General features: G+C 52.0%; 1 protein-coding gene across 5 annotated transcripts in view; it reads left to right on the top strand.

Annotated features, from left to right (window-relative positions):
• The window catches only part of LOC144115194 (long-chain-fatty-acid--CoA ligase 1), a 121,526-nt gene that overhangs the window by 60,787 nt on the left and 44,886 nt on the right, over positions 1-15,853 (top strand). Inside the window, exon 1 of one of the 5 annotated variants that reach the window (XM_077649463.1) lies at positions 10,464-10,586. The exons of the other annotated variants lie outside the window; for them this stretch is intronic. The gene's annotated coding sequence lies outside the window, so the exon portion shown is untranslated. Of the gene's footprint in view, positions 1-10,463; positions 10,587-15,853 lie in introns of those variants that run through there. 5 annotated transcript variants of the gene reach the window in all.

Raw genomic sequence — 15,853 nt, forward strand, 5'->3', positions numbered from 1 at the left:
ATTCATAGCTGCGGACGCTGCGTGGCCGCTCTGGCAACGTTATTAATAAAAAGGAAAGTGCGTGTGAGGTTTTCCGGTCTTTCTCCTTACGTGCCACAAACGGTGTAGACATTTATTCCGCTTGGTGAACCGATAGCTGGCCAGGCTGTATAGTTGGCTTAACGAGTACGAAATTGAGAGCGGCTGCGCCGTTGTAATAGCAAGTTCTTGCTTTTGAGGTGCGAGGGCCTTGGATGGTTGAAGTGCTCACGTATCAAGTATATCAGTTTGGCTTCATCGGTGACCCTCAATCACTGCTATCCAGCCGTGGTCGCTCAGTGGTTACGGTGCTCGGCTGCTGACCTGAAATACGCGGGTACGATATCACGGCCGAAATGCAAGAGGCCGGTGTAGTACCGTGCGTTGTCAATATGCATTAACGAACCCCAGGTGGTTGAAATTATCCGGAGCGCTCCATTACGGCTCTCCTCATAGCCTTAGTTTCCTTGGTACGTTGAACCCTGTAGAACCAAACTAACTTCTGCACTCCGGATCGGTCCGGAATGTCGGTGTCCACCGATTGTTCTGACATCGCGGTTAAGCTTTGTTGCTGGTGACGACAGCGAAATAATTGGCACCACATCTGAGTAGATGAGAGGGGACGCGAGCTGTGTGAGCAGTGACCTCAGATATCGGGCATTGTAGCAGGGTTAAGTAAACCTGGCTGAACTCTGCTGCATCGCCCAGTCTTGGAGGCAATGCCTTATGAACACCACCACACGAACGGTCCGCACGAGTCACGGCGCTGAATCGCGCTCGCTCGGCCTTCCTGCCCGCGTAGACCGACTGCGCAGCGTGCTCTCCGCCGCCGTCGGAGTGGGCGCTGTCTTCTGAGCAGTTGTCGAAGAAATCTGCGGCCTTTCTGCGTAGCACTTCTTGGAAAACTAGTCAAATACTCGAGAAAATATTCGAATAGCTCAGAACATGCGCGATATGATTCCTTCAGCGAATCGAAAAGGATGATATTCGATTCGCTATTTGAGCAGTTCGGGTATTCGCACACCCCTAATTCAAACGTTTCTTTGTGGTTTGGGCTTGTTCGCCCAGTACCAGGTGTATAGACTTCTCACACTCCCGAAATCCATAAATGCGGACGTGGTTCACTATGTCGCCATTAGCATTATTCGCGTTCGAATCCCGCAGCTGGGACCTCAATACAACGACGGCCGTTCGATTCCCGTCATAAATCGGCCTGACCTGGTGACAGCGCGACTGTCGTGTTTTAGTTACCGGATTTACAGCTCAGCTGAATGGTGGTCATTCGTGTTGTGCGACTAGTGAATCACCAGTTTCCGAACTGAGCGCCTGCCTCGTTGAATACTCCGATTACTACAACTGAGGAGACAAATTTTCTTTTTTTTCTCCTCTGGTGCGCCGGCTAAGAACCCTTTCATTCTGCCCTTTTGTACCATTTGAAACCATCAGATTTTCATTGTAATGACTGTCAGATGTATTGACGCCTCTATGCGAGTTGTCTTTTGTTGTCATTGAAATCAGTTATACATTGGAATCAGTGTCATTGAAATCAGTTATTGAAATGGCCCGCGAAGAGGCCATTGATCATACGCAGTTTTAAAAAGTGGCCATTCAGGATAACTACTGCTAGTAGTAGCAGTTAGGGTTTAGTGGCGCCGCGGGGACTGAGGCCGTAATGCGCCAAACGCGTCGTTTCGGATAACTTTCAGGAGTACAAAGCGATTGATATTAACTAAATGCATGTTTGAAAAGTCTTATAACCTTCACAGTGTTGTGTGTGCGACACTGTGTTTAGCAGAAATAAGCCAGCATTACTCGTACAGTGTCAGTAAAAATTGATGAAATGAACTGTTAGTGACGTTTTGTTTGAGTAGTTTTTTTTGTTTTCGTTTTGGTGTGTTCATATGTCGAAGGCTGATAAGTAAGAAAAAGAAAAATAACCCCTATTCCGTCGAGCGGCCAATACAATTTCAGGGACGTGCTTTTATATAGTAGTGACGTGGTAATTTGGCGTGTTATACTATAACGCTTAGAGTACGGAGTTGCAATGTCGACACCGCGTTACCCTTTATTTTGTTATTAGCACACATTTTCGCTTCAGAGTCTGTTTAGGTAACGGCGGACGCCGACTTGACGTTTAATAATATCGTCGACTGCTGACTTTAAAATGCTCAGCTCAAATACTTCGTCGTGATTAGGTCACCAGCAACTCTAACATCCGTGCCACCGCATGTGGAGCATTGTAACCGTCGGAGCAACGAAAGGGATGTGACAGCTAGCGCTGCTAGTCGTCGGGTTTCCGGGACAAAACGCCAGCTGCTTCCTAACACAACGCGACGGCACTGCAAGGCCTTTAGCCCCCGCACGTGTTGCACTTCGCACGGCTGCTGTGAGCAGGGACTAAGCGGCGTGCTCTACACAGTGGCCTTTTGTTGCACCACAGGGTGATGTGCTTGTACATTGCCTGTAATGGGAGGTGCGCGTTGCTGTTGTTTCTTCCGCACGGAAGCGCAACATATGCGCGCGACCAGGTATTGCAGGGTATATATATATAGCACAACAGGATGTTGTATTGATTTCCCGTAGCTTTGCGTCAACATGCGACTTACCTGCTGCGTTTTGCTTTGGTTTTCGCTCATTATTCGTTTTCACGCCAATTGCTTTGCGAGTCAAGCTGTTCACCTTCGATTTACTCAACACGTGCGGAGTTGGACCGCCGGTTGCACGACCTCGCTGGCCGTGGTGAAAGCAAGCGGGTTTCTCGCGATTAGTTTTTTTTTCTTTTTATTGTTTACGCTACTGCAGATTGCGTGTACGGAGCGTATGGGCTGCTTGCTCAGAGCCGGAATGTGAGCATTCGCTGATTTGCAGCAGGCGTGCCTGCCGTAACTTGTCTTCCAGACGATTCTGCTTTCCAGTATGCGTGCCCTCGACACCGTGTATGTAGTATCTATGCTGACCTTGCGTCTAGTGTTGCTTGGTTTTTCGAGCGATGAGTGGTGGCGCAGTTTCGCTGTGTTTTCTTTCCTTATGCTGCACGTTTCGAAAGCCGCGCCGATATTTTTTTTTTTGTAGTAAACTATTAGGACCTGTGTGCCGCAAAGCCGGCGTATGGGGGAGGTCTATAGCGTCTGCGGCGATGCCTATGCGAAAGCCGGCATTATTAATCCATGTGCGACATCGGTGCACATCCGCGTTGGCCATTATTATTCAGCCCCGTTCCGGAGCGCAGTACTGTCGACGTAGTTCGGAGGAATGCGACGTGTGTACAAATCGAGGGCCTCTTCACTCGTGCTTCGAGTGCTCGTCGTCGAGCGGCTATCATTGGCGACGGTTTCATGTGTACACACCGATAAGGTCAGTCGTTCGCGCATGCAAAGAGAGAGAGAGAGAGAGCTGAGCCTCGACGTAACAGACGCGAGCTTCACATTTCCGTAAGTCGCCACCACGCGCGCGCAGGGTGGCCCGGGTGTGTTGCGTCATCACAGCCCACCCCATCGCGATTGCGGCGGCAGCGAGCTGGCGGAAGTGTGCTAGCCAGACCTGCCTCCGTCCCTCAGCTGTAGTGCGGCCCGGAGCCGTTCTCTTCGTCCTCTCGCTTTTTGGCGATTGTGGCCGGGTGCACCCGGCGTGCACCACTTGGCACTGGCGGGAGTGGGGAGAGGGGACTCCTGCCGGGCGCCTGTTGCGATTTCGACTGACGTTCATCTTCAGTCGCGTGGTGCGACGTCTTTATCTTCCGGCGGCTGCCCCGTATTCGTGTGTCCAGCCTTGCGAGTGCGCGACGGGTCCACGCTACGTGTGTTATCTCGAAGCGAGGCACCGCGGTAAGGCGAGCCGCTTGGCCGTGATTTGCAGTTCATCAGCAGCTGTTCCCCTCCTCGACCCTAGGTGGCGTGATTTCGCTGCCTGTTTTGGCCCTCGAGCAGCACTTCTCGGAGGATTCGGGTATCGCTTGTCGCGCGAGGTCAAGCGTTGGGGAATGGGAGAAGTGAGATGCAATTAACTTGTTTACGTGGGAAACGTACTTGGGCTTCCGACAGTTTGGTATTTGCAATCTGGGCTCCGCGGGAGGGGGGGGGGGTGATTTAACGGCACAGCAAGGGCACGTGACCATATGTGTGCGAGCGATGCATTATGACTGTCTTTTGGAGGAAGCTTTGTCGGAAGGATAGGCAATTTTTTCGACCCTTGCAAGTAGCGCAGTTCATTGGCGCAGAAGTAGCTCTGAGTGGACTCTATAGCGTCCCATCGATAGCGCGCTTGGTCCGCGCGAACCAAGCGCCTGTTACGGATTGGCGCGGAGACGTTGTGCGTTAAGTGGGGATAGTTTTTGGCTGAATATCGAGCGTAACCAACAGCCGCAATATTTTGCACGTCGTGTAAAAAAAAGATGGGCATTCATAATGCCGGACCTCGTCAATTTATCACCTAACAGCCACGGGGAGTCTTATAGACAACACCCGGGAACACCCTGCAGGTAATGTCCTCAGCCGCGAGCTAACTGAGCTTCCTTCCCGACGTTAATCCAGCAACTCTTCCGCCTTGCTTGCCCTAAACTCGTCTCGTCTAACCGACAGTCTCTCGCCCTCGAATCGGCGCGCGGCAGGCGCAGTAGGTGGCCCGGTCCCAAAAATAAAGGCCTCCTGGCCGGTGCAGACAAGTCTGGCTGGCCCCGTTCGCCGGCTGGCCGAGGCCAGCGGCGGCAGCTGGCCGTGCACTCCTTTGCTGCGGCAGGATGCCCCCGCGCTTGATGACGCCGGGGCTCTCGCCTGGAGGGCTGCCAGCCGCAGGTGAAGAGGCCGCTGAACACGCACCGAAAGCCGTTCGCGTGTGCGGACACGCTGTGCAATAACGGAATCATAACCTTGTTTCTGTCGGCCGCAGGCGGCGCGCGATGAAGCGCCCGCGCAAGAAGCCTGGCACGCTGCCCAACGCTCCGCGCCAGGGGTCGTCGACGCTGTGCATATTTACGGAAGGCAAACAAACCGCGCGTAACGGCTTTGTGGAGCGTGTGTAGTACGCGCTCCCCAAGCAGCGCAGGTAATCGGTCCAATATTGGAAAAAGACACTGGCCCTTCCAAGCAGCATAGGTAATCGGTCCAATATTGGAAATGTCCTACAAAGGGTCAGTGTCTTTTTGCAATATTGGACCGATTACCTGCGCTGCTTGGGTCTGCGCGTGAGTCATTTCGATGACGAAAGCGTTGCGCGCTCTCGTCTCGTTTTACTGCTTCCAGGCGTGGTTTGCTGAGCGCTCACATGTGTCAGCCTGACGTATGTCTCTGGCATGCGGTGAGAAAGGTTGTTCACTTGTCGGTCGGCCGGTGCCAATTTTCTCAGTCGAGTTTACCTCGTATTTTACCCGCGAGTAAATATAGGTCGCGTGTCGCTCCCGAGCCACGCGAGACGAGGATGACCGAACTCTGGGTGATGGGTAGCGCTGCGTAGGTAGAGGATGCATGCCAAGTAGGTCAGTGTACGCGGACGTTGCGCTGTTCTTACCGTCAAGAAATAGAGAGAAAAAAAACAGGGGGGGGGGGGGGGGGGATAGTCTTTACGGTTAGCCCGGCACGCGCGTTTAATTGATGGGGTGTGCACATAGCGGTCCGGTCACCAACATACATTGCAGGCCTGGTTACGACACGGACTGCGTCGCATTCCTTATGCGTATGTATGGTGTCACGTATAAACCAGTCTGCCAGCTGCATTTACGTAGTTCACTGCCGTGTATTCTATTTAACAGGTTGCTGACGCCAGTAATTATGCTCTGAAAAACGGCGCCGCGAGCTATCCTGCCTCTCTGTAGGGTCGGGCCATTTTTCTGTTAATATATGTTGAGTTTCGTATAACCTCTCGCCTGTGTTCTTACTTAAGTGCTAAAAAGAGTTCTCAAGTCCGCTTTGAAAAAAATTGCAAATGACGGGGCGAGGGGCAGAGTTTTAACAGCTTCCACAAAGGGTTTTCCGCACTTTACGGTGCAAGCACAGTTATCTTTTGTTAGTCAAGAGAGAAAACAATGCGCTCGATGGACTTCTTACAACACTGATGCTGCTGCTTTGCTCATGCGGTATTTCTACAAGTTCGTCTTTCTTTGGGACGAAGGCTCTCGTCCGTCGTATAATCGAGCAAATGCTGTTTGACGTGCTGTTTCATCTTTCCAGGTTGCCGTTATGCGAAGGTGCATTCAGAAAAATTGTCACGTCTCATCGAGTCTTACTTTCATACAGCCACTACGCGCTTTTTAGCTACAGGCTTTGGGGCTATCGGAAGAGTGCGCCTTCGAGGTAACTTTTCGCGGCGGTCCGAACAGCTTGGCGCTCATGGCTTCAGATCGCGGAGCTGTTTCTGTACCTTCAGATCGCGGAGCTGTTCCCGACGGTATGGGGCTCCTGGCGAAGTCGGGTCGCTTGATACTGTTTCTGTATTCTGTCCCAGACGCGCTGGTTGTTTCACATTGTTTTTGTAGTAATAATTATAGCTCGTATTCAGGATTTGTTGTGCCCCTCTTCAATTCTGCGTCACTTGGGCGCTGTTGAAAATTGAGCACATTCTCAGCGCCACGGTAGCAATAATCTTGGGAATAAATCCTCATATGTATAGACAATTTTACAGACTGCCTAAAGCACACATTACGTGGACATTAATGAATACAGATTCACCGCTTTCAGTTGTCATCAGCCGGAGCGCAAGCAAATAAATGCAGCCTGTTTACACTGCGCATTTCTGCTTCCTTCTGGGACAATCTAGTGATAATTACGTCAACAAGCGGCAACAAACGAAAAATGCGAAAGCTTGACAGGCAACAGCTGCATGTGTGTCGTGGATTTGTATCGTTCATTTCGAGGTTTAGTACGAAGTGTGGGGAGTACAGTGGAACGTATGCGGTGTCGGGCTTTACAATATACTACATGCTGCAGGCATAGGGTGGGCGCAGCTAGCAAAGGACAGGATTAATTGGAGAGACATGGGAGGGGCCTTTGCCCTGCAGTGGGTGTAGTCAGGCTGATGATGATGATGATGACATGTTGCAGGCAGTGTGGGTCATCTGTGTGTTTTCTATAACGAAGCACGACCGGTCTGTATGCCTTGGGGGTGGGTCCCCGAGAGCAGCAGAACGTGTATGTCTGCGATGGGTGCACATGCCTTGTGGACATGCGATGGGTGCACATGCCTTGCCCCCCCCCCCCCCCCCCACGCCCGCACTCCCACTCCGCGGATGCAGCGTTCCCGCTCGCTAACCGTGGATGGGGTTCGTGCTCGAGGGACAAAGGGTAGGGATGACAAAGCGTTAGCACTCATATGCTATTTATTACACTTGCAGTTAATACGCAGAGCGGGCCAGCTAGCTACAAAACATCAACGAGGCATCCCTCGGAAATTGAAGGCTACGTAAGTAAGAAGGGCTTCCAACTTGCCGGCTGGGGCAGGGGCGCGACTTCGGAAGTATCGGCGGCGAATATTTGCATGCGCCGACAATGGCGGCCGGGTTTTCCCGTGCGCGCCGCATTCTTGGGGCAAAGCCGTTCCCTAGCATTTGCTGAGGAAGGCGACCAGAGCGCGCGTTTGCTGCGCTCTCTTCGCTGCCTGGAACCAGAAGTCCAGCAGCAAGACACAACCGATCCCCGTGCGCCTTCCGCGGAAGGTGACGAGAGCGTGCGGCTGCAACCGGTCACGACGCTGGCCGGATCCCGGTTCCGCAGAATTCCGCGTAACCTACGAGGTGGCGCTCCCGTCGCCGTTCCCTTTCCCTCATGAGGGAGACTTCCCTCCTCGCCCAGCCGGGGCTGTCCTGACCAACGGTACTAGATTGGTCCTGACAGCCGACGAAGAAGATGGGCCGCGTCGAAATGGAGGTGTGAAACAGGTTTCCACAGCCTCGAGTCGTCACATCTCGAACGCTGTTTCTGGCTTTCTCTGGAGCGCACCGCTTTCTACTAGTGTACTGGAAGAAACGTTCGGTTGACAACGCTTGGACTATGTAGCACGCTGTCGGCGATTTATCGGATTGAGTCAGTGGACAGTTGTTTGGGAAACGAAACGTGGTGACTGATAGGGACCTTTTCTTTTTTCAATTAACAAAAATGAAGTGAAACAACTCTGAGCTCGAAGCTCTCATTTCCATTCGCTTTCTGACGGAGCTTAGTCGGAAGCTTTGCCATTGTTGCACGCGTTGCGAGAGCTGCAAGCTGTCCGTTTAACGCATTTTGACTTCAGGGTAGCAGAACATGCAACGCGAGGAAAATGTGCCGAGCGCCAGAAGACGACGTGCAACATGCGAAAGCAAACGGGTGTGTTTAATCCCTTGCTGTGGCGCGTTATTCCTGGGCCCATTTGTTTGCAACAGATATTGCCGTTGTTTTCCCCCAGCGCTTGGCCCCGGTGGCTGTTGCTCCGCGGACCTCTCACCGTCGCTTCTTCGCGAAAAAGGTCGTGTTTGTGTGTACAAGGGCTGACCCTGGAATCTGCCCTTTTTGTGTGTACAGACTCAGCTCTGCTTTGTGCGGCTCGCAATGTGTTCATGCTCTCAAGGAGTGCTCGAGTGAAGGGTGGCGCTTGAGTGTTTTTTCAGGCTCTGGATTTACTTCTCCAGTCTTTGAGTGCTTGCTTGTTCCCCTGCCTTTCATTCGCCGAACTTGCTGCACAGTAGCGCCGGCGCCGTATACAGGCTGCGAGTTGTTCTCTTAGCTTATTATTTGTCGCTATTTTCCTGTTTCGCCTGGCATCGTTCTCATATCTCGAGCAAGCGCGGAGCTGAATCGGCACTGCCTCGAGTCATTGTTGCCGCAGCTATTTATAAAGTTCGCGTATTTCGAAGCATCTGGGAAGGGCGCCGCGGTAGGCCCTCGACGTTTTAGGCATGTTAGCTGCGCTTTCAGCGATGCATCGATCGTATCGCGGTGATGTTCCGAAAACTAAGGAACTAAAGCGCCTATCTGAGGTTGGTGGATGGAATCGGGGATTACAGAAAGTGGCGCCAATTTTCCGCGAGAGTGACCGCTATGATCGGTAATATGGCGACCAGTTTTGCCATTTTATGGATGTAACTCGGTGAGTTCAGCGGTAGTCAGTCGGGAGTGGCAGCTGCTCATGCGGCCCGAAGTGACTCGAAGGCGATCGTTAGCCGAACCACATTAAGTTGTCCAGTAAAGCGACATTTTGGTTAAGTAAAAATTCGCTTGATCAAAATGTCACGTGCTTAGCCTTGGCGATGTATACCTTAATTATTTCGGACGAAGGTGCCTGGGCATCCGAATCTGTTGTATAGCGCAGGTGCCCGCACTGATTTCATTTTTACTCATCACTGCACGTCCTCTCAGTTCCTTGCGTGCGTCTCGCTAATAAGGAAATGTCTTGTTTGCTTCAGTGTAGCCATCAAAGCACGGTTGTCGTTTAATGGGAAGATATAGAGAGACAAGGTAATGTCACTGAGGTATCAGTACGTGTATCGTGAGTCACGCTACTCTGTCGTCCCGCGGCTTCAAGTCATCGCTTCTGTTGCACGCACGGGTCACTGTTCTCATCACTTAAGTATTCGCAGACAGCGCGATGCGTGGAGACGCTCGAACTATAACCAGATGTCTCAGCAGGCATTGCGGAGTGCACGACACACTTTACATTCACGACAACATAGAGGGCAGAGCTCGCTACATGTGGCGTGGAAAAATTAACTTCTGTTCGTTCTATAACGTGGTGTCACGTCTATTCATAAGCTGTAGCGATGAGAAGGCAGCCTAAAGTGGGCGCTATAACGTCCTTCACAGAGCTTGAGTTATGTGTGTGACGACTAAAGATATCAGTCGCGGTTGAAGGGAGCCTTGTTGTTCGGGAACAGAAGAGGCGCGTTTATTGCGCTGTGCAGTCGAGATGTGCAGTCCCGGCGGCGTTAGCAGGCCGTGCGTTGTGTCGCGGTGATACATCCTGGATCGGTTTGGAACGTTGTGTAACGAACGACGGTGCACAGCAGGGAATCCAAACCACGACCTGTGAAGGGAATAATAGCAGGCCGACAGTCCGATGCCGGTGTGGTGCCCGGTACGGGCTCATCGATTGCTGAGTGCAAGTCGGCATGCATGCGTCGTTCACGTGAACCCGCAGCAGGCGGCTCACCGGAACCAGCTTTCGGTCTGTCGGCGGGTTCTCATTTTTGCTTGATAAACTGCTGCGCGGGTCACCGTAGACCGTGCTTATCTTGGTGTTTCCCGGAGCGTGGACGGAGGAGCGGCTGAGCAAGGCGTCGCGTGATTGTTCTCTCTTTCTCCTGTCCGGCTATCGCTCTACTCTGCAATTCTTCCTGTTCGCGATAAAGCTGAAGACGCTGAATGGAGAGATCTGTATTGGACACCGGGGTCTAGTCCCCAGGAGCCTCTGAGACTGATCTTGATAAGCTGACAATCCGGACAGCGAAGCTTGAATTAGAAGGCACTGATTTCGAGGAGGCGATTTCGGGTCGTCTTGCTTCATTTTGGCGGAACGCGTGCATATACGCAAACGCCCGCACATAGATTGTGCACAGAATCGCAGTGCCGCATCGCTCAGAGATGTCTGCTGCACGCTCACCACCACTGAACGTAAGTCGTCCGGCTGCGCGAAGCTCGCGAGGGCGTATGCGTGCATGGGGCAGCTCACGCGCTGAACATCCCAACTCTAGCGGAATGTACGAGTGTGTAGTCGGGCTAGTTGGTGCACACTGCAAGGTTGGGTTTGGGCACATGTCACGATCCGGGAACTGCCGCGTCCTCTGCGCGCAGTGGACCTAATACTGGAAGGATGTTTGCAATGGCCACGGCCGACTTGCTTGCGGTATGTGCAGTAGGCGATGATTCTGAGGTCAAGAACATTGACTCCTCTGCGACCAGGCGGCCATTTCAGCTGTTTTCTACTTTTCTCTGTCCTGTAGGGTTAAGCCGAAATGTTCGCTGAGCGTTGTGCTGTTTGCAGGTTGTTGCTGGCTATTTTTGCACGAACTGTGGAAAAGGTAATTGCCTTCGGCTATGCTCCTCGTGTTTTTCGTCTCAAAACGTGTAGCTGAAACGTGTACGTGTTTAATTATATCATGAAATAGTAGTGTAACGTAGGCTGTATAGCTCGGGTTAGGGAGGAGGTTGGTTAGTGTCGTGTCCGGTAGTTGTCAATGCAGCAAAAGACACGCGGTAATTTCACACTGTTTATTTACTACTAAAGAGGGTGCGACCAGCGTCGACCGAGGCGCAAGCCGAACTGGCCGCCCGAAGGACAGAGGGGACGGCGCGGCGTCCACACGAGGGAGTGGCTTCCCAGAACAAGGGGGCGCGGGGGCCCGCCGTGGAGGACATCTCGCGACGGCGCGCGAAGAGGGGCAAGTGGCCGTTAGAAAGGAACACTGGTGAAACAGAACAGAACGAAAGAAGGGGACACCGCACAGGGGACACAACAGTTAATATGAAAAGTCGCGCCGGCAGCGTTACCGTGCTACAGCGATGCCTTCGCCACCCTAGCTATTGTCCACGCTTGTGGTCGTTTGCGTAACATCGCGAGGTACGGTTTCTGTAGGTGTCCGTTTTGAAAAGGACTCCCTCAGTGAGACATGGTATCCTACAAATGTATGCTGTCACACTCGTACAGTGCGGCGGCATGAGCTTCACTGCACTCAGCGATAGCACTGCGCGAAATACGCAGGACCTTTGTCCGGTTGCAGTAACGAAGAGTTTCATTTAGCGTGTGCCTCGCTTGTCGTAAAACATTGATTGATTGGCCCTGATCACGGTCATCAGTGCAGAAGGTTTCACATTCAGAATGTTCCTCGTGGCAGCCGTCTCTGTGCCTGTGTATTTTCGCCAGCGATGACTTAAGAGCCTCCATGCCGCGCCGGCAAAAAGTGCACCAACTTTTGCGCCCCACTGCTTCACTGCACTCGTGACGGCACTGTAACGGGCCATAGGGGTCCGACAGAAGACGACGACACGCAGCACGTCTGCCAAGCGCGAGCAGACGAGATTCTGTGGCTTCGCGACCGCATGCCGGCGGCGCACTGTCCCGCCTGGCTGAGCGGGTCCTGCCAAGCAGATTGTGGAGACCGGACAATGACTTGTGTCTGGGATTATTCTCCGCAAATTTATTGCTCGGAGTATGGCTGATGGGCTATAGTTGCTCCATAACGGTAGAACAGCGGCATATAGCGATTTGTGCTGTCTCGCCTACAGAAAAGATTACCCTACGCCAACTTCATTGTGGTGAAGATGAAGTAGCAATTAACGCGTCATATTCCGATGGGCTAGAACATCCAGCCGAGACTGGCGATGTGCTGCGTGGTCTTCAGTGTTCACGATTGAAATGGCGCTCAGACTGCCATCAGAAAAGACACACAGGCGCGTCTGACCGCGTGTGTGTCGTTGTCTGAGCGCCCTTTCAATTAAGTAGGGACATGCGCCACTTCATCCAGCAGTCTGCTTTTTTGAAGTGTCTTCAGATTTGTTTGTGTCCTGGTGCTACCGTGTTGAAAGATAAACATTTCTCCCTCTCTCTGGCCTGACTGGAAAATAATGCCTGTAGTGTTAGCGTTCTGATTCGGCAGGCTCAGAGAAATCCAGAAGTATTGCCCCGTTTTATTTCCCGAAAGATTGTGGCCATCAGTTTAGCTGTTGAAGACTATACGTATGAGCTTTTTCTTCGGCGGTGGCGAAGGCACGTGGCGTTGTTTTGACTCTGGCTTGTAGCGCCGGCCCCAGATTTCGTCACCGGTGGTCTTTTAACGTCTCGTCGGCCCCAACTGTGCCGGTAAGTTTGCGCAAGGTGCTCCTTGTTCTATCATTCAGGGGCTCACTAAGCGCAGACATTGCGATATTGCAGCGCCTACTGCGTTGTTTAAATATATTTAAACCGATATCCAGCTGCGTATAGTTTTGTCTGTTCACCGATTCGTGCGGTTGATCTCATCGAGAAGTTTCGTCATTTTGCGCGGAGACGGTTGTACGGAGCCATTCTGAACGCGGCGTCCCGTTGGCATCTCTCTCGTCAGTCGCAAAGGCTCTACAAGCGTCGATGCACGTGCCGTATACACTCACATACTACAACTCAGTAGCGCGCCTTGCCGTCGTAAGCACGTCAGTATCAAGTTTGTTGAGACCGCAGACCGGTCTTGTTGGTAATTCATCTTGACTGTAACAGCGCAGAAAAGAACACAACTTCACGGACGCTGACACAACGCTCGGGTCGTCGTCTGTCTGCGTGCCCTACAGGGTGCCTGCCTGCGTGTTGTCATCTGTCAGAAAGCAACATGGTTGATAATATTTGCGGTGCGGTTCAAACTAGTCATGCTGTCAACACCCGCCTTTGACATCTGGGGCTAACATGACGAGTTGCGTTTGCGGGCGTACGTGTCCAAGCTTCACGATTCCTCGCGCGTTCAAACTAAGGGATCGCCTTCAACCGTTGCATGGATCGGCTATTGATGTAAGCCTCCCTCGAAGCGGTATGCGTGCTATGCTAATAGTCTCCAATATAACTGAGTCTTGTGGCGGTTGTTTAGGAGCAGTCTGCAGGTTCTCTTATCTCTGCGCTTGTGCCTTCCCAAACACGCCACGGGCTGCGCGCCTGCGCAACCAACAGAAAGAGACCGGAATAATTTTCCGCAGCTTGGCCCCGGGCACAACGCTCGCTTTGTTTGGGGCCTCAGTGGGGCTTCTGTGTATACATTCTTGACTTACTATAGTTATCGCTGTGTGCCTGTTTTCAGCGAACATTAGGATTTTCTCGCTGTTTTTATCCCTTATAATGAACATACCAAGTTGCAAAAGTTTAGAGGATTTCTGCTTCGATGTCTGCTAGAGTAATGCAATGCCGGTATAATGTGTGGTATTATACGCTTCCTGTCTTAATGTAGCATTTACTGCGTCTGTCATGTGGTACAGTTAGGAGTTTCCTGTCCTTTCCTTGCTTTTCGTGTCATGGGCATGCAAGATCGCTGAGACTGAATTATTTCACTTCGCGTATGCTGCAGGCGCGCGGTTCGATCCCCCCGGTGCCGATGGTTGCCACCGGTTTAACAACGCGTACGAGCTTTTTCCTGGCCCATGGGCTCGGCTTATCTGCATGGGTGAAATGCTTGGGGCCTCGTGCGGACCGAAAGACGCTATCCGTGGGGCCGAGCATCCTTTGTGCCATTAAACTAAATCACTGTCGTCGTCATCATATTTCACTGCGTTTTTAGACACTGGAGTGATTTCACGACTTTCCTGCGGCTCCGTGTTCGCATTGTAGGGCGCATTGCTGCTAGCTCTTTGGCGTGATTCATCCGGATGTCGTTTCCTTCTATTTTGTTTGGCGTCGTGTATGGCTTCAGGTGACAGGCGGGGCGGTTTCCGTCGCGCGGCGGTTCGCAATATATCGAAAAACAGCAGTTGGTTCGATAACCGTCTCCGTATATGCGGCGCGTGCTAAGCGGACATACGCGCACAAAGTCGTCCCATCTTTCGGACACGCCCACTACCCCGTTTCCTGGAAATTTCTCTCGCGGCATAGTTTCTGTCATCCAGGATGATGTGGATCCGTGCGTTTTTGTGTATACGCGGTAGCTGCTGCGGCCTTCCCGCGTTGTGCTCGGTGCCTTCAGGGACCGCCGCTAACCGTTTCTCGCGAAGCTGCCCGTGCTATAGGGTTTCGATTGAAGCCTTCTCTCTCCCTGCGTTGGTGGTTTGCCGGAGGTTGCGATTGCATCCGCGGTGCTGCTGCAACGGCGCTTGTGCATCGCACGACAGCGCGCCGACCACGCGGTGTCTTTTCTAATTTTTTTTTTTAGTTTTAACGATGTTCATTTTCTTCTGTGTTAGGAGCCAGTCTTTAGTGGCACGTTAATTTTTCTGTTGTTTTTGGGGCGCATTTAACGGCGTAGTTTCGCACGAAGACGCCTATACTCGCGGACAACTTTCCGTGGCACTGCAGTGAGGCTTGAGTTTCAGTTCACGTCGGAACACATTGACACAAAATATTTCACCCCTATACGAGAGAGCGACCGCGCACGCCGCCCCTCGCAATTATCGGATTAGGCGGAAAGGGAGAAAGCGGCGGTCAGTGTATCCTGTGATGACCCCCATAATGCGCAGGTCCACACGGGACGGAGAGGCAAAGAGACACCGTATGGCTCAGTTTAAACAAACAGGTATATTCAATAATTACACATGATTAAGGTTATACATCAGAGGCTGGGGCGTCCGAGCTTACGTGCCGACGACTTCATGGGGGCGATGGAGTGGCTCCGGAGTTGGGCTCGAGCGGTTGCTGGCAGAAGCTGCACGCCGTCGGGCTTCGGCGCTGAAGGCCCTCTTGGTGAACGATGTCGTCCTCAGCTCTTGCAGTAGAATTTCAATAGTCGTCCATTTCTTCGAGGATGGTTCACAAACCCTTCCTCTAGTGTCGTTCGGCTTGGAAGATGAACAGGAGGCGAGCTTGTAGATGATGACAGCAGAGCATAATTTTACAACATACATATACAGAGAGTTAAACTGGAAAAAGCAGAACTGAATTTACAAAAGAACAAACTTTGCACTACTTTACTCATCGACCGGGCAGGTTAGTGCCTAAGTAGCATCACATTACATGCTAAGCATGGAGCCCCAGCTCAGACTGGACTGCATCCGTTTACATGCGCTTTTAAGCACTTGATTAACAAAGGACTAAGGGCGGTCATTTCCAGTGGCCCGCCCAAAGCATCAATTCTCCAATCCAAAATAACATGCGAGATGGGGACCACCCCTTTGGGTTGGGCTTAGCCTCGAACCCAGAGTCTGTTAACAATACAAACTAAATAAACAACAAAAACGCCACCACTCTCTCTCAAGTGAGAGTATACACAGGCTCTCTC

Source organism: Amblyomma americanum, chromosome 1 (assembly GCF_052857255.1).
Source record: "Amblyomma americanum isolate KBUSLIRL-KWMA chromosome 1, ASM5285725v1, whole genome shotgun sequence".
Taxonomy (NCBI): Eukaryota; Metazoa; Arthropoda; class Arachnida; order Ixodida; family Ixodidae; genus Amblyomma; species Amblyomma americanum.